Genomic DNA, 19,379 nt, shown 5'->3' on the forward strand with positions numbered 1-19,379 from the left:
TGAAGGTGGGGTGGAGTGAGATGGGCTGGGGAAGAGGGATCACTCTTCAATTGTCCACTTCATCCATGTTCTTTGTTGTCAGTGTCATACCTCTCTCATCAAGCATACACTCAATGGTCATTGTTGAGTTTATTCCAACTCATGGTGACCCTATGTGTATCATTAACAGCTAAATTTTAAAAAATAGATCACCCTGTCTTTCTTCTGAGATCCTTCTGGGTGGCCTTCAACCTGCATACTTTCCGTTAGCAGTCAAGTGCTTCACCCATTTGTATGACCCAGGACTGATTCATCCTCCTTACCTTATAAGTAGTGGGCATCCTGGCTTCAATGCTACTCTTTCTTTTCAGCACTTTCATTGTAATAGCCAGTGCTGAATTTGTTTTATGTTGTCCAGAACACTTAATTTATACATGAAAGGGGCAAAGAGGGAAGACATGAATCAAGAACAAGCCAAACACGCTCAGTGAGTTAGTTTATTTCAGTTCGCCTTCAGCAAGTCTGGGTCTACTCAGAGGAAATGGCAAACTAAGCTAGTATTCACTGCCTCTGGGAGTAGATGGAATAAAAAGGAAAGAATAATCTGAAGGGAATCAGAAAAAAAAAGGGTAAAGTAAGCCAATTGAGGGCCTGCCTTGCCACACATACTTTGGGCTTGCTGTTAGGAGGGGCTATTCCTTATAAAGAGACACCATGCTTGGAAAGGTAGAGGGTCAGTGAAAGAGAGGAACATGAGATGGACTGACACAGTAATGGCAACAATGGGTTTGACTATGTCAGAGATGATGAGGATGGTGCAGGATAGCAGAGGGTTCAGATCCATTGTTCATAGGGTTGCTATGAGTCCTACTCAACTTGATGGCACCTAAAAACAACACCACCAGCAATAACAGCAAAGTTCAACATAGCAGCAAACCACAAATGCTGGCAAGGTTGTGGAAAGATTGGAACCCTTATTCACAGCTGGCAGTAGTATAAAATGATTCAACCATCATGGAAGGCAATTTGTCACTTCCTCAAAAAGTTGGAAATAAGGGAGCTCTGGTGGCCTAGTGGCAAGAAGCTATGCTGTAATCCCCAAGGTGTTTGGTTCGAATACACCAGATGCTCTGCTGGAGAAGGAGGGGCAATCTCCTTCTGTACCAGTCAGATCAGATTCAACAGTACACACACAAAAAATAATAAAATGGAAATAGACATTTTTTTTAAAAAGGTGGAAATAGAAATATCATTTGACCCAGCAATTGCACTGCTGGGAATATACCCTAAAGAAACCAGAACCTCCATCCAAACAGATGTAGGTAGGCACACCCATGTTTATTGCTACATTATTCACAATAGCAAAGAGATGGAAAAACTCCAAATGTCCATCAACAAGCAAATGGAAAGAAAAACTATGGTACATTCACGCAATGGAATACTACACAGCACCGAAAAATAATGAACTCGTAAAACATTACACAACATGGGTGACAATGGAGGACATAATGCTGAGTGAAATGTCTCAGCTGAAAAGGACAAATACTGCATAACACCATTGTTAAGAAGCAGGACTGATATGGGGGCCTGGGAGGAAGAGTGTTGATAGATAATGAACACTATTGGAATACATGAGGGTGAGAATTCTGATTAGGCTTTATATGTAAGACAATGGTCCAGAATAAGAGGTACATTGCAAAGAGGACTGGAGAGGGAGAGGGGAAGGGGGGAGGAAGGAAATTGTGCAACAATAAATGAAAATCCAATTTTTCTGTACACTTTTGTCAAAATCACAATTAAAAGAAAAAATTTTAAAAATAAAAGCAACAATTTTGTCACTCTTTTACAGGTACCTACTTGTCAGGATGAGTCTCTGAGAGGTTAATGTGCTCGGGCCAATCTGAGAGGCTGAAGGGTTAAGTCATCTAGAGGCACCTTGAAAAGATGACCAGGTGATCTAGTTCTGAAACTGAAGACACTGTGGAGCACAGTTGTACTGACACGGATGGCACGAGTCAAGTCAACTCCAGGCAGCTGGTACAGGTTCCACCAGGGCAAAGTTGCCGAGTGGGCATATCGCTGGGCAAAACCTCCTCCAGCTCATTCTTGGAGATTTGCTCATTCACTTGACGAGCATTTTCTGAGTGCTCACCATATGCCAGCAGCCTGAGGTTGGTCCAATGGGGCCTAATTCACCACATGGACAATTACAATACAAGGAACTCTGGGCTGAGTATGAGAGAGGATTGAGGGCAAATAAGGCAGAAGGCATTGCAGGGAGTGAGGTTGAGGGCTGGTCACACTCCTCAGGCTACTTCACATGGTGTCTCCACCCCTTTCTCATCTTCTCCCCCCCCCAACCGCTCCAAGCTCCTTGTGCAAGGGCAGGCTGACAAGAAACATATTAAGAACATCTTGGGCAGCCAGGGTGCTGCTCCTTAGAAACAAGGAGGGTGAAACTTCATCTCACACACTTTGGGCTTGTGGTCGGGGGAGCCAGTCCTTGGAGAAGGACATCATGCTGGGAAAGGTAGAGGATCAGAAAGAGAGAGGAAGCCCTTCAACAAGAGGGACTGACAGACACAGTGACTGTGGCAATGGTCTTGAGCATGACAGCATCATGATGACGGGATAGGGTAGGGCAAGATTCAGATCTGTTGTTCATAAGGTTCCGATGAGTCGATGAGTCGTGGTCGACTCAATGGCACCTAACAACAGCAAGAACCTTGGTTTTCCTGCTTTTCCACTCCCTGGAGCCTTTTAAGGGACTAGTGGCTCCTCACAGTCTCCCACTCTCAGCAGAGTCTGAGGCCAGGATAAAAGCGACACTTAGGCAAATAACAGTAATGCCTAGTAGGGGGTGGGGGAGCAGGGGTGGGGAGGAGGAGCATTACTTTACCCTCAAACCCCACCCTGTGGGTAACTGTCCCAACCCCCTTCTCCTGTTAGAGCTGCAACTCAGAGGAGTCAAACCACAGAATCCCCTTTTGGAAGATCCTGTTTTCTAACCACCTTGGCCCACCATCAATAGGCACACTGACCCACAAGAAGTGGCAAGTTATTTATCGTGCAAGCCACTAGTGCCAGAGCTCAGAAACCAAGTTCAGACACCCAGAACTCCCCTCTGGAGTGTAAAACTGAGTTCTTCAGAAATGTGGAGACCCTCTCAGCACCCCTCCTCACAGCTGCCTCGTCCCCTTCCCCCCACTTTCCTCTGGGCTGGCCCCTCATTAGGAACTAATGATCCCCAGCTGTGCCAGCTTCCCAGCTCCTCCGTAACCCCTTCGTTTCCTCTGTCCTCTGCCAGGAAAAAAACAAAAGCAAAACAACAACCCACACAAACAGACCTAAAACTAGGGCTTCAGAAATCTTGGCCAGAGCTGAGGCGTAGAGAGCACCCACCACACATGGTTAATGGTGTGCATGGTCCACAGTTTCTGCTAATAAGCCAAATTAATAATAATTGCTGCAATTTATGGATTGCCTTGTAGGCCCTACCCGCGTGCATTAGCTGTCTGTCACCTCTCACCTGCAACAACACTAGGTGTGTTCAGAACTGTTTCCTCTTTCTGTGGATGAGTAAACTAGGGCCACGCAGAGGCGCCTGACTGACACTCAGCTCTGCTTCTCTTTCCACTGAGCTTATCACTTACCCTTTTCACTCCTTTGAGCAAAATTAGACTTTCCACTAAGCAAACTGAACAGAGAATCATCACACTTGCGTTACTCACCTTACATCATCCACTGTCAATGACTTGAAACCTGGAGACCAGGAAAGGTTGGGCTGAGACTCAGAAGAGACAGCTTTTCTCCAAAGAGCCCTGTTGGCTTTGGCCAAGTTCCAACTTTCTTGAGCTTGAGCAACTTTCTCTTCAAAATGGCTCCAGTAAAAAGATCTGTCTCTCTTTCCTTGTGGGCTTGTTGGAAGAACAAATAGATCCAGCTGGGTGAAAACACTGTTAAAGGGTGGAGAGCCATGAGGAGAGACACTGACTCTTCAGTGGGACAAAGCACATTCAAAGGAGGGGTTCACTCACACTGTCCAGGGCAAGTTTTGGGGCCTGAAATTCCAGAAGCCCTTTATTTTATTTGTGAGAAACAGGCTCTAAGGACTTTGGAAGTTTCTGTTATATTGCTTTTAAAGACCAGAAGGTTCTTCATGATGACAAACTTAATTCTTTCATGGCTGAATATGGAAAGTGATCACAGGCAGTGTCTTAGGGAGCTGTGGTGGTGAAGTCCTTAGGGAATTGCTGTGCTAAAGGCTACACTTCTCAAGGTCCTGAAAGATAAAAGATGGGGCAATTTACTTCCTTGCAAACTACAGCCTCAGAAGTCAGTTATGAGTTGGTTCTGATTTGATGACAATGAGGTGTTTTGTTTGTTGGGGGGATGGGAAGACGAAGGGAGAAGAAAGAGGAAAGAGGAAGAGAGGAAGGGAAAGAGAGAGTCAGAGAGAGAGAAAATAGAAAGGCAAATCAAAACAACTATGAAATATCATCTCACCCCAGTAAGAATAGCAAAATTTAACAGCATAGCAAGCAACAAATGCTGGTGAGGTTGTGGAGAAACTAGAACCTTTATTCACTGTTGGTGGGAGTGTAAACTGGTGCAACCACTGTGGAAAGTGGTGTGGCGCTTTCTCAAAAAGTTGCAAATAAAGATACCATTTGACCCAGCAATTCCACTACTGGAAATGTACCCTAAAGAGACCATAAATGACATCCAAGCAGATATAGGCACACCCATGTTCATCACGGCTTTGTTCACAATAGCAAGGAATTGGAAACAACCTAAGTGCCCATCATGAATGGATAGAGAAGCTGTGGTATATTCACACAATGGAATACTATGCTGCATTGAAAAACAAGGAACTCATGCAATATTATTCAAAATGGGTAACCCTGGAGGACATTATGCTGAGCAAAATATCTCAGTCACAAAAGGGCAAATACCACATGGTATCACTGTTGTAGAAAGTGGCTGACATCAGGGTGGGGGTAAGACTGAAAAAAACTGTATAGATTATGTATACTGTTCAGGTCTATTGTTCATAGGGTCGCTATGAATCACCTACGACTTGATGGCACTTAACAACAATAACATCATAAAGAAAGTTCAGTTGGCCTAGTAGTGGACAAAAAGTGATGCTATTGTCAAGACAAAGGTGGATGAATTTAATCCATGGCCCTTGGCCCTATTTTTAATTGTTTTTGGTCAAACATTCTTCTAGGTCGTATAGCCCTGGTCTGTCCATTTGCTGTACAGAGGTAACTCGTGGTTGCTATGATGCTGAACACTATGACACTGATTTGTCAAATGTGATAATGGTCACCCATGGTGGACAGTGTTTGGTGGAGGTGCCTGATTAAAACTACCTTGGAAGCAGGAAGGGCATCCACTTCTGAACGAGTTTGCCTTCAGAAATCCTATGAACCTGGAGAAAGGATGAAAGTTATACAAGTGTTCAGGCCTTCCATTCATAGAGTCGCTATGAGTTGCCTATGACTCGACAGCATTTAACAACAACAATATGTTATGTATGATCTTGTTACTCCTCATAATAACACTATGAAGTAGGCTACTGTTCTCAATTCTGTTTTGTAGATGGAAAGTGGAGGCTCAGAAGCTTAAGTAACTTGTGTAAGATCTCTAGTAAAGCCAAGAGACCTATATATTTCATATTTATCTTTTCTACAGTTTGAGATAAAACTTAAAGTGTTAGTGTTAATCACTAACCCTTGCCCAGTGCTGACACATAGTTGTTGTTGTTATGTGCCATCGAGTTGCTTGCGACTCATAGCGACCCTATGTACAACAGCCCTAAACCCTGCTCTGTCCTTGTCCTGTGCCAATCGCACCATCTCCGATACACCCACCCGATTACCCCAATCTTTGAATCAATCCACCTCATAGAGGGCCTTCCCCTCCTGCACTGTCCCTCCATCCTACCATGCGTGATGTCCCTCTCCAAGGACCGGTCCCTCCTTACAACATGTCTAAAGTATGTTAGACAGAGCCTCAGAATCCTTGCCTCCAAGGACCCACCCAGTTTAACCCTTTCCAGGATGAATCTGTTTGTTTTCCTAGCAGTCCATGGTACCCTCAGTACTCTTCTCCAGCACCACAGCTCAAAGGCATCAATTCTCCTTCTATCCTCCCTAGTCATTGTCCAACTGTCTGATGCATAACACGTGATAGCAAAGACCATGGCCTGTATCAGTTGCACCTTAGTCTCCAGAGAAACACCATTGTTCTTCAGTACTTTGGAGAGGTCTCTAACAGCAGACTTTCCCATGGCAATACGTCTTCTAATTTCCTGGCTGCTGGTGCCAAGAGTGTTGACTGTGGAGCCAAGCAGACTAAAGCTATGAACAATCTCAATCTCTTCACCATCCATCCTGATGCTGCCTATAATCAAGGATGACACATAGTAGGCCTCGATAAACGTATGTCAAATTACTGAGTGAATAAGTAGGAATTTTGCATGAACTGCCTCTAAGCCTCAAGGGAGATATTCTTATCATCCTCCACAAAACACATAAGGACATTGAAGCTTGGAGAGGAGAAAGCCCCATAATAGAATCTGACTCCAAAGGTCTCAATGTACCAGACAGTCCCATCAGCAGTGGTTCCCCATGTTCTACCAAGGTTGTTTTCTCATACATGCAATTATCATTACCCAAAATTCTGAGCACTGTAAGAGTTACATTGCTTTAAACAGTTAATAAGAGACTTAAATAAAAAAGAACCCCAACCACACAAAATTAGGCCTCTGGATGGCTACACCACCCAGGAAGAAGTTGTTTTCACTCCCCTAAGGTGGAGCTGGCCTTGGGCACAGCCAAGCTTGAGGTGGGGATAACCCAAACTTTACAATCAAGGAGATACAAGCACAACAATTATAAGCTTCAAACATCTGTGAGAGGTTCTCTTTAATTAAATTCTTCCTCCAAGCACCTGGCTGGGCCACAACAGTACCCAGGGCAGGGAGGCACGTGTTAGAGAAATACTATCCTGGAAATGCAGTAATCAGAGGGCTTCTGTTTATCTCATGCTTGTGCAAATGGGAGTGAGTGTACCAGGAGACTGATTTCCTTCATGGCCTGGCCTGCTTTGTGCACCCCTCAAGTAGAGAACTGCCCTGGTGTCCTTTCTTGCTGAGAGTGAGGAGGTTTTACTGATTTTCAGAAGTAGATTTCCAGGTCTTTCTTCCTAGTCTGCTTTAGTCTGGCCTCTCCACTGGAACTTGCTGAATGTCACAGCAATGCTGTTGACAGGTGAATGGTGACACCCACTGAGACACATTGACCAGGAATCAACTGTGGGTTTCTGCAGAGAAGGCAAGAACTCTACAATCCCACCAAAGCAGTTCGTTCATTCTAAGGCATAACATGTTAATGAAGCAGGCTATTGAAGCAGACTCTGCAGATGAAGAAGCAGAGGCTCAGAAAGGAGGAGATGAGTCATCCAAAGTCAAGTAGCATATGGTGGTAAGGCCAAAACCAGAAGCCAAATCTCCTGTTCCTTCTTCCTGTGAATGATTCTATAACACAGAGCAGGGGCAAAACAGACCATGGGCACAGCTGCCCCCAACAGGTCCCAAATAACATCACAGAAAATGGGGTCCCAAGAAAACCTCGCAAACCTTTTATTCTGAATTACTATATTGATTAGGGGCTCATCAAAATTCCACATTATTCTTGTGTTACATGTTTATAACATTTTCAAAAGTATGAAAAAGAGCAATGGAGTGTGGGGCAATCGGCATTAAAGGGGTCTTTGTAAGTAAGAGCTTAAAGGGGAACCTGCAGACACTCATGTGCTGTACCTCAGGAGAGCCTGCAGCCCTGGAAGGCAGGTGGCCCTGTTACCATTTTGTACATGGGGCCAAGTAAACCGAACTCACTGATTATCAACCAACTAGGGATGCTGGAGCTGGGTTCACATCCAAGTCCATCCCAACGGAAGGTTGACTCTCCTTCCCTTTTCCAGGACTGGCTCCCCCACCCACCTAAGGATTTCTCCAGTGACTGGGCTTCCCTTTGTCTAACAGGGAAGAAACCTCCTGGTTTCTGTGTTCACACTCATGAGAGGTTCGCCTCTCACTCAAGGTGCCAACCTGTACGGCAGGGTAGTGGGAGGATGTGTAGAACACCAGTACTAGAGACAGTGCTTCCACTCGGGAGCAGAAGCTAGCCAGATCTTTGAGACCCCAAGCCACAGCGACAGCTCAGCTCCCAGAGCTGGAGGGCTTGCCCAGGGCACTGCGGTCAGGGACAGGCTCGGTGCAGGACAGCTCCCAGTGCCCAGGCCAGTGTGTTGTGCAATATGTCTATGAATAGGTCTGGGTGTGTGGTTTGGGGCCAAAGAGACCAGACTTGTTTCCTCTGGAGTGACAGCTCCCCTCCGGAATTCTGGGAGGTGAGGGAGCACAGCTGTGTGAGGTCAGGCTGCTGACCTGGAGGCTGGGCGTTCCAAGCTGGTGGCGTGAGGGGCGGAGCCTGTGGCTGGACTGGACGGACAGGTTGTTCAGTGCCTCAATCTTCAGTGCGCAGCAATCACCTGAGCCAGCCCACGTATGGGGGTTCAACTTTGAGTCCTGAGAGCCCCTCCTCCCTTGCCAACAGGCACCACGGCACCCTGACTCTGCCCCCTCATGTGCCCTTATGTACCCTTCACTCTTATTACTTGAGCCCAGATAAATGTGACCAAAAATATTCATAACCCAATTACTCTGGTAAAACAGATGCATTGCTTTCAAAACGGACTTTTAAAACACTTTCTTTTTACTAAATATTTTTTATAATTAAAAATTCTGAAGACAGACTTTTAATGGGAAACCAATTTAATTTCATTTATAAGGCATCATAAATATAAGGTGGGAAAGCCGGAATTGTCACACATCGCTGTTGTGAATTGAAAAGTAACTTGACAATCATCAAAATTAAATATGTAATGCCATTTTACCTAGTGCTTTCACATTTGAGCATTGATATGATAAAGATTTATATATATATATATAAATAATACGTGTTTAAGGTTATGCATTGCAACATTGCTGGCAGTAACATGTTTGGAAGCAATCCAGTGTCCAGTGTCTATCAATAGGCACTTGTTATGTGATACATCTATACAATGGAATACTATGCAACTAAAAAGGACGATAAGGAGGAATGACAAAACTTTCCATAGACCCATATCTTCTCCAGACATGAGAGAAGAATCAAGAAAGCAAGACACCTGAGAGTGTATAGAATGTAAATTTTTTTTAAAAAAAATTATATTAGTTTCCATATATAATGTACTTTTGTGTATTAAAAGTGGAAAATGAAAATCCGTGCTTTCACTGATTGTACATAAAAATTCTGAAAATTGACACCTATGTAGAGTGGTTATCCTGTGGCTAAGGGGATTAAGCAAATAAAGATCAACATTCTGTCCTAGCATGAGGAAAATATTCTGTGTATCTTGTTATGCTTTCTGAATTTTGAAAATTAATTCAAAAGTATTAAATATTAATTTAAAAACACAGTGCAATAAAGGAAGATAAATTTGGCCAAAAATATTCATAACCCAATTGCTCTGGTAAAATAGATGCTTACCTTTTGTGGGTATGTCCCAGCATGAGAACTCTGGTCCTACTGGGGTGAGTTACCCATTGGGTGCTTTGTTGTGGGAATAGATGTTTCCACCCTTACAGAAGGAACTACATGTATTTGATCCCTGGACTCACAACTGAGCCTCACAACAGGTGGGCTCAGCTGGTCTCAGCTTTGAAGCTGGAGAAATGGTTAAAAGATTATTCATGATGGCAACCAACAATGAGGTCCTGAGTCCAGTATTGAGGGCACAGTGTTCAGGATATAAGTTATTTCCATTTTTGGATTTGCTTTCTAGTACTTCTCCCCAGTCATAGTTCACATTGGTATGCACTATTTGTATGTTATTCCCCTCCTATATCTTTATGTAAAGTTATATATAAGAACAACAGAGAATTACAATTCTAGTAGTTAGTATTTTCTTTTATTTGAGATTTTAATTAAAGTTTATAGAGAATTTGGATTTCCATTCACTCATTGTTGCACATCTTCCTCCCTGACCACCCCCCACCCCCCACCCACTTCACTTTTCTCTTTGAAAGAAAAAAACAATGTTGTACAGTTCCCATCCCCATTCCACTTTACTATGCAGCTCTTACTCTGGACTCTTGTCATGCAAATAATACCTAATCATATATTCCTTTTAAGCAGTTCTCTCATCTGAGTCAATGCTGTGTATATTATTTATCCCCTTTTCTTAGTTTTCCCCCAATCCCGATGTCAATCTTGTTTTATAACAGTGGAATTATGCAGTATTTGTTCTTTTGTGACTGATATAGTTTACTCAGCATAATAACCTCTAGGGTCACCCATTTTGTATAATATTTCATGAGTTCGTTTTTCAGCACTGTGTAATATCAGTAATATTCGATTGTGTGGATATACCACAACTTCTCTATCCCTTCATTTGTTGATGTTGGGTGGTTTCCATCTCTCTGCTATTGTGAACAACACAACAATAAACATGGGTGTGCACATATCTGCTTATTTAGAAATACTATTATTTTATATAAAATGTTAGTTTTAATAATGCACTGTCATCAAGTAGATTGTAACTCTTAGTAGCCCTTCACAGTATTTCTGAAGCTATATATCTTCATGAAAAGAGACTGTCCATTTTTTTTTCCTCCTAGGGAGTGACTGGTGGGTTTGAACTGCCAGTCTTTCAGCTAACTTCCCCCCCCTCCATGTTGCATACTACATCACCAGGGTTTAGATGCATATCATCCTTTGTACTGCATTGGTAATACCTACACTGTAATTTTCAAGATGTTACCAAGACAAAGTTAGGGAAGCCCAAAGTTAAAAAGTGCAAATTTGCAGTGGCATTAATTTTTCAGATTCTTTTTTTAAAAAGTATAGATCATTTCCATTTCTACAATACCTTTCTCCAAATTTTATATTCCCTCCAGATTTAGAAGAGGAAGACTCAAAGGCAGCCCACCCTCACATTAATTAGACTACAATCTAAGATGAATAGTTGAAAGGTAAGTCCATTATCTCCTTAAACCAGAAGTAACCCTTACTGTTTCTATTGATTTCCTCTAGACCAGGGCCTCCCAAATTGGTTGGAAAATTAAGAGGGTTGTCTGATTCCCCAGCTGCTAGGACAGCCTGTAGAGACAATGACTGGGACAGCTCCTAGTCCTCTGGGACCTGGAGTAGGCTTCTGCCATCTTTCTGTGCCCAGTTTTGCCATTATCGGTGGGTGCTTTATTGGTAAGTTCTAGGATGACCATGATGTCTCATTTCCTTCCCCTCCTGACTCTGTAATGAGAAAAACTGAGGAAGAAGGGAGCTTCTCCTTCCAGCTTTAAATGTGTCTCTTCTGAAGTAAGAACCATTGCTCCTTTTTGATAAGAAATGGAAGCACAGCTGGAGTGAGTCAGGTCTACTAGTTTCTCTCTTCACCCTCACACTTCAAATACAACCCCCTGTCGACACTTCCACAACAGCCCAGAACTCAGAGGCTATCAGGGTACTAGTCTCTTACCCTATGGCCACTTCCTTCATTTTCCATGTCCCAGGGCAGGTTGTGGGTGCATAGATGAGTCTAATAGAAAATGTTGATGACTTCTACCTCCTTCCACCTTCTGCAGCCTGTATTCTAGCTGTGATAGAGGTGACTTAGCTGCTACAAGCCGAAGACACCATTTTTGGGCTTAAGTTTTACCCTTACAATGTGAAATGTTTACAATCATATTTGTGTTTCAGAGATCAACTAGCTCAAATTCTTCCTTTTAAGATCAACAGTGGAAGCAGGAAGAGTCAACAAGGCCTGGATCTTTATTTCTCCAGATGGAGATTACGTTAACTCTTAAAGATCAGAGTCTAGGTCATGGTTAAACTATGTCAGCCCTATCACAGGACCAGCCCCACTGCCCATCTTGAGATTGACTTAGAACCTGCAGAAGGCTAAATTTATAGTTGGATTACCTGATTTGGAGAACAGAGTCTTAGGGTAGTTTGTATTGGATTTCTACCATCAATCATTTGGGAGACAGTAAAAATTGGAAAACTACCTCAAGTGAAATACCTTTCTCAAATGACTTTAGTATGAAAAGATGGTAAAGGTTTATCTTTATAGACAATTAATGGTTAAGGGGGAAAAGTGTGCCTCTCCAATAATATAAATTCCACAGGCCAAATTGAAGCCTTTTTCATCTACTTAGTCTGAAAGAAAAACACATCATGTTGCCTAGGACCTTAAACCCCATTCTAAAAGGTTTCTATAAGCTGAATCATTTTTACAGCATGTCTATTAAAATGAAAAATACATTCCAGGTTACTAGGAATAGTTTTACAACAGGGTGGAGTTACCCCTGATGTGAGAGCCCTAAATGCACACAGAGCAGAAATATTTATACTGTTGCTACCAGAAGCCTGAAGCAGTGTTTGACTTTCGATCTGCAGGAGGGCAGTGTTCATGAGTGATGTCCATTTGCCGGAGTCACAGGAGGAGGACCTCATCAAGACCCACACTTTGACAGGTCAGAGGTGCTGACACTCTGAGAAGATGGAGTCTAGACTCGCCTCTGTACATGAAAGCTCCTCTGGAGTGACATGACTCAGTGCACATCAGAGTGGCTATCAGCCTCTATGAAGAACACCATAAAGTTGCTTTTACTAAATTGGTCATTCATCTGTGATGGTCAAAAGTAGACCAGCAAAAAGTTTACTAGGTTGATTTCATTTGGAGATCCTGGGATGGTCACTACGCTTTGTGCTTTGCCGGACTTGTGAGTAATTCCATGGAAGGACCTCCCTCCAGATAAACTCAGGTTTAATTCCTGGTTTAAATAAGGGAGAGTAGAGAACAAAATGACTTCTTAGAGTACAATAGAGTGTCATTAATGCTTTATTTACATGCGTCACCATCTCTTTTACAAACTAGATTACTATTTTAAATGGAATACACAAGGCGGTATCTACAAACACCAAGGAAAGTTAAGTACTGCATCTCTATTTCATTTGGAAAGGGGAAGATTCCCAAATTAAACTGGTTTTGATCCTTGAGAAGAAAAGCAGTTAAGTCATGGCAACTTATGGTTAGACAAAATTTTCAAAAGAATGCAGCATGATAGTGTTCGCTCAGAAAGAAAGGACAAGGTGTTTCAAAACAAAGTGTGAGCTGCTTGACTCTTCGGTGTTTGAATATGGCCATGCACCAGTGGTATTGATTTAATTCTAGTTGGTATGGGGTCTGAGCAAGAAATTGAAACAGGTTAAGACAGTTTTACAGATACTGTATACAGATTTTTTTTTCTCATTCATGCAACTTTTTTTCTTTCAAAAAGTTAAACATGTGAAGCCAAAATGCACAATACATTTTTTGTATAGTAACTAATTTTTCTGGTCCTCCTCCACACCTATTTACATTTCCATGTACATAGTGTGTTAGGACAAGTAGACAAGAGAAGACTGATTGCCAGGCAATGAGATCATTTTAGAGAAATCAGTGACGAGACACAGAGTTTTTAAAACAAGCAGCCGCACATGTATTTCTGGAGTGTGGCAGGGGCCTTGTAACTGATCATTCATCAAAGGAAAAGACATACAAATAAGATGAAACGAGAGGAAAATATTCCATCACTCAAACTGCGTAAATGTTATCCACTTAAGATTCTGATCAAACGTAATATACTCTTTTCCATTATCAGGGCATTTGCTTGAAGATCTTCACAGACATGATTTCATGTCAAGTTCCCCTCCCCCGTCTCCAGGAGGTACTTGCTTCTTTATACCTCTTTGCCAGTGATTGCATTTCCACAAAATTTTTTTATCTTAATTTTCCTTTAAAATATAATGCCTAATCATACAATGCTCCCTAAAATACAGTAAGAAAAAGTCGGAGCTCACAGCTGTCAGGGTATTTGCTTCTTACAGAAGAGAAGGGTGGTAATTTTCTTTGCCCCAACCAGTCCTCGGGATTACCTGTGAAAAGGCAGACTGATTCTCTACTTTACCCTTGAGGGTCTTTCCAAGACTCAAAGATGCATTGTCCTTAAAATGAGTTTCGTTAGGCAGAAGTGAAGTGTGTCCACATCATTCTTGGTTGGTGTACAAATCAGAAAGCCACCTGAAGTCACCCGAGACTGGGCTTACCTGTCATGAATAGTAAGTAAGCCATGACGACCTCTTCCCGGGATGGAGAATCAACACACGTTATGGCAAAAAGCAACATAAAAAACAAACACAATGTCAGCCTCCTGCTACACCTGCATGCGATCTTCCATTAGCAGGAGCAAACATCTGGAAAGGTTTTGAAAAACATGTTTCGGCAATCATGATATTGCAGAGGTTGCAAGAAAGGAAATCCACCTCAGATTCATTCACAGTTGATGGTGGACCCTAGACCTGGCAGCCTGCTCACATACCAGGACGCTGAGGGCGTGTGATAAAGCTCTTTTCTAACTTTGGTAAAAGGTATCAGCTTCTGGAGCCCTGACAAGAATGGAGCTCTGGAGTCCATGTTAAGTTTTCAACGTTAGCTGCTCTTCTAATTCTCCATCAAAAAGGAGAAGAGCTCCCCAGAGCAGCTTATTTAGAGGCTGAGAGTAGCCTCAGGCAGTACTCATTGGGGTTCACACATTACAGCTGTCAGGCCCCTGGGGGCTACTAAGTATTCTGGAGAGATCAGAACACTTGCTGTCAGGGACCCATGACACTCAGCAGAAGATGTAAGAGGCAGAGGGCTCAACAGGCCACATCTTTGCTGGGCCTGCATGCCTTAGAAGCTGGTTAGTCTGAGAGCCTGATCTCTCCTGTGAGGAGCCGGTGGGGAGGAGGCACCGTGAGTGGGGCTGCCATGATCCTAGACATGTCAAACTATTTGATTCATGTCTGCTCCCCTCCTGGAGCTGGCAAATCTCATGATGCTGACTGTCATATGACTCTGTCCTGGTCTTGGCTCACCACAACACTCCACACGCAGATGCTGTTAGAATTATTAAAACAAAAGAAAAACAAAACAAAACAAATCCAAACCATAAAGCACTCCCCTCCATTTCCCTAATCTTTCTATCTGCACTGTTCTCGGACCTCCTCTCTCTCTGCAGTTTTTGATTCTGTAATCCTGTTCTAGGACATTTTCTAAGACATTCTGCCTGAAATTCAACAACCAGTGAAACAGAATAGAATATGCGAGAAGCCACCTATCTGAAAGGAATTCAATGTACTTAAGTTGACATACACTTGAGGGCGGTCTTTCTCACTTCTGAAAATTGCTCCCAGGGGTCTATGTAACTGCAAAGGCAAATAGCTATTTTGTTAGTTTGCTCATTTCCTGTAACTCAGGAGAAAAATGATTAGGGCCCTCCCTTTGGTAGCACTCTACATAAGATACCTACCTCCCCTCCCCTCCCTCTAGCCGCACCCCCACCCGGGGCAGCAGCACCTGGAAAAAGCCCATGAGGCAGCCCTCTGTTGCTGATAGTGGACAGTTGTAGAGCAGACCACTAAAGAATCAAGTGGCTAGCCTCATGCTAAAGGGGTCTAGTCAGCAAGGCTGTCTCACTGACCAGCAGACTACAAGAACAGAATACAGAGTTTTAAAAATTATACATACTTTTAAAATGAAGATTATAAACTTGTAGCAGTTTAGAAAAACACAATACACTATAGGTCTACATAACCACAATTGCACAATTTACAGATTCAGCAAAAGGAAGGCTGAAATCAATGGGGCCATCACACAAATATGGCAACCCAAGCGAGGTGAGAGACGTGTGACAATACCAAATGGAACTTCCATTATGCTAGGAGCAGTTATCACCACCAGTATCACCCCCAGAGGAGTTAGAAAGAAAAGGGCACAAGGGGGCCCCTGGTGGACTATGTGTGTGGCGAGTGTGCAGGGGGGTGGGTGGCACGTCTGAATTGGTGGAAGGGAGTCGCGGCCCTCAGCGCGATGCAAGCATCAGCGAGAACTCATGCAGGGAAGTCTGTGCTGAAATACTAGCCTGTATTCCTAACATCCATGCATAATGTTCCATTTTTGTACTGTACATGATAAAATATATTTATACATTTATATGTCTAACGCTTTTTATATGCAAAGAATGGAGTCTTCATTTATCACTGTGGCGAAGTATGCATATGCTGTGCTAATCAGAGCATCATTAAACCAGTTTCTTATGTACCAAAGGTGTTCCCAACTACTCTCTCTACCAAGGAGGGTAACAAATATAATCACACTTTCCGGGTTAAACAGAAAGCACCTATACAGCACCATACTTTTTGAAAACAAAACAAAATGAAATTCATAGAAGCCAGAAAGTTAAAAAAAAAAAAGTTAAAACTGCCCTATCTTGTACTTCCACTGTATCATTTGTACAATTATAATAATCTAAGCTTTTATATGTATATATAAAAATCAGCTTGTATGCTATTGCCTCTCACTCATACACGTCTAGTAGATCAGGTTATACACAGCAAGGCTGAAAATCATCAAAGTTGTGTATTTCTGGAAACAAGGAAGTTAGGACTACCTCAGCTTTGACTCAGGGTTGAACTCTTGACATATTTCTCACTGCAGACTTCATGCTCACCTGCTATTTCATTTCTGTAAAGCAAAACAGAACTATTCTTTTTTTCCTCTCCTTTTCCTCCTTACAAACTAAGTCCTTTCGTGGCATTTGGCAATGAGTGGACAGCTAAGCTGACTTATGAAAAGACCTAGTTTCTAACCAGCACACCAACACTGTTCACTGCATTAGCTGAGGAAACTGCCAGGAGACCACGGCCCTACCATTCTGACAACTGCAGACCAGGTGCTGGGAGTCTTGTCCACAGACCACCCTTACTCAGAACTGAAAAGAACCCTGCGTTTGGACGCTGCCCTTCATTCATTTTGCCTATGCAGCGTTCTGTTCTGGACTGGTGCGCATAGCAAACAATTGTGCCATTGTTCAGGTTTTTTTAGAAAAGGATAATTTTCTACTAAACAAAAGAAGAGAGAAAATTCCCCTCCAGTTTATGTAATAGGTTAGCTGACAGAGTTCCATGGGCTCAAAAGTTTGTGATGCCCAAAGCTGGAATGGTAACGGGTACAACTTTTTTTCCTTCTGTTTTAAATTTGCCAGGGGAAGGACGGGTGGCATTTAAACAGGAAAATACTGAAGTTAATGCATGTGAAACAAACAAACAAAAAATCTCAGAAAGTTAAAAGGAAAATAAAGACACAAGTAACAGTGAAAACATCCCATAAATCATTGCAGTATGAAAAACACCACAGAATCGCCAACGGGGGTTTCACGGTGTGCTCTAAAGGTGGGTGGTGCTGACTGGGTGCTGTCCTCCGCTGGCAGGTGTCTCATCACCCTGTGCAAGGAAGATTTTGCATACTTTATAGAGTTCTGTTCCAAGGGTAAATGCTTCACCCGGGGTAAGGGGCCATTAACAGTCTCTGCTGGGTTAGGAAAATGGTGCAGAATTCACAAAGGTGTTAAGCTGTAAACGGTATCACTGTCCACTTGCTGAGAGCAGATTTGGCAAAGGGTTTTCTCTGTATAGGTCTTGTGTCAGTTTGAGGGTCTAAAGAGGGAGAAAAGAAAAGCAAAGACTGATTATTGAAGACATTCCATGAGCAGCAGTGAGCACCTCAGGATCACAATCACCCAGCTCTTACCTCCCTATCCCCCCTGAGCCAAGGGTACTCACAGAAGAGCTATTTTGCTACATGTTTCAAAAGAAAAATCTAAGGACAAACCATGGAGATGACTTACCTTATCTCTCTGCTTGACTGCAAAATACTTGGAAGCTGGAAACCCCACCGTTAAATGAGGCTATTTCTTTTGGGAGGGTTGCAAAGGATGGTAAGACAACTGAGTGTTATCAGTTGATGCTGTTAGGTTAACACCACCCAGGGTACAACTGAGATTTTTGTTCTGGACTTCTAGAACAGGAAGTTCCTGGGACATGAGGTTTTGCAGCGTGGCTATCAGAAAGTTGGTCATTGCAGGTAGACAAGGTTTACTTCTCTGGTTCTCCTCTACTGTCTGTGTGAATTAACTGGTTCTGAGTTCTTTTCCATCAATGCTACAGTGCCGGGTAGATGGAACACAACGACTTTTAACAAAGGCTCAATAAACTGGTAGTACGAGGCGTGGGCAAATGTGACTCCCCCTATTATAGGAAGAGTAACCTTTAGGTAGGCAGTCTTGGGAATTATTTAACATTAAAAACTTGCAGGGGGAAAATGATCTCTCTCTCTCTGTGACACACTCACATACACGGCATTAACAATTAGCAGCACAGTCACTATTATTATTATTCTATAACACAAAAGAGGCAGAAAAATGGTACTCTTAGAGCATATGAATATATATGAGTCTAACTGGTCTTCAGATGGCTACCAAATCCAGAAAAGTCAAAGGATTTTTTAAAAAGTATATTATCATAGAGATGAAGCTAAAGGAACTCTCATGATAGGCCTCAGAACACAAGACCTTTTGTTCATGGAAAATACAATGTCAGCTGTCATGGTAGTTAAGAAAACCCACACGGCTCTAGGCTGAGAAATGGATAGAAAAGTAGTAGCAAAGCAACATGAACTGTCTCCTCACTGGACAAGGTGAACAAAAATGACAAACATCAACAAGCTTGCAACACATGTCACACACATTTGCTTCTCTAATCCTTTAGAGGAGATACCATCATGCTACTTTGGAATTTTCACAAGTATACTTGCAACATCAGTCTCTGTGTTCAATGGCAATCTTGCCTTCCAATTATTGATATTCAGAAAGCACGAAGGGCTCAGTATTTCTGTCCATGGCCGTGCACAGCCTAGCTCTAACTCCAAATAGAACAATGATGAGCAGCAGGATAATAAAGCAGGAAATGAAGGCATTCCCTTCTCTCCCAATACCTAGTGTGCTTTCCTGAAGATTTTTAAAAAGCACTCTCTGCTTTATAAAGGCACTGGGCAATGTTATCCTGGCATATAAAACAACAGCTTTTTGGGTTTCAGAGGGTGAAGTTAAAAGAAATACCAGGTTTCAGTGTCTTTGAGGACTTGCTAAAATCTAGCTTCTCTAGTTGGTGACCTTGAAGCATAAATAGACAAGGGTCTAAGCAGGTGTCTTTGGAGAGGATTCAGTTTTTTTCCTTCACAATTAACAGTTAATAAAACCACAATCTAACATCACTATACAATTAGTCATCAGGGGACTGTGGTCCCCAAGTCCCGATCCTGACTTACTGTAAGTGCCAAGGGAGAGGCTAAAAAGTATTACCTAATTCAGATCCCTTCCCCCGGTTCCCTCTGGTGTTAATTATTCAGCCATGGAAACCAAT

At 42.6% G+C, this 19,379-nt stretch overlaps 1 protein-coding gene across 1 annotated transcript in view; it reads right to left on the reverse strand.

The window, feature by feature from the left end:
- Positions 1-16,684: 16,684 nt before the first annotated feature.
- The window catches only part of FOXO3 (forkhead box O3), a 141,536-nt gene continuing 138,841 nt past the window's right edge, over positions 16,685-19,379 (reverse strand). The window contains exon 4 of the mRNA XM_006881165.1: positions 16,685-17,615. The gene's annotated coding sequence lies outside the window, so the exon portion shown is untranslated. The remainder of the gene's footprint in view (positions 17,616-19,379) is intronic.

This window comes from Elephantulus edwardii, unplaced genomic scaffold (genome assembly GCF_000299155.1).
Source record: "Elephantulus edwardii isolate Elephantulus edwardi_28Jun2011 unplaced genomic scaffold, EleEdw1.0 scaffold00013, whole genome shotgun sequence".
NCBI classification, from domain to species: Eukaryota; Metazoa; Chordata; class Mammalia; order Macroscelidea; family Macroscelididae; genus Elephantulus; species Elephantulus edwardii.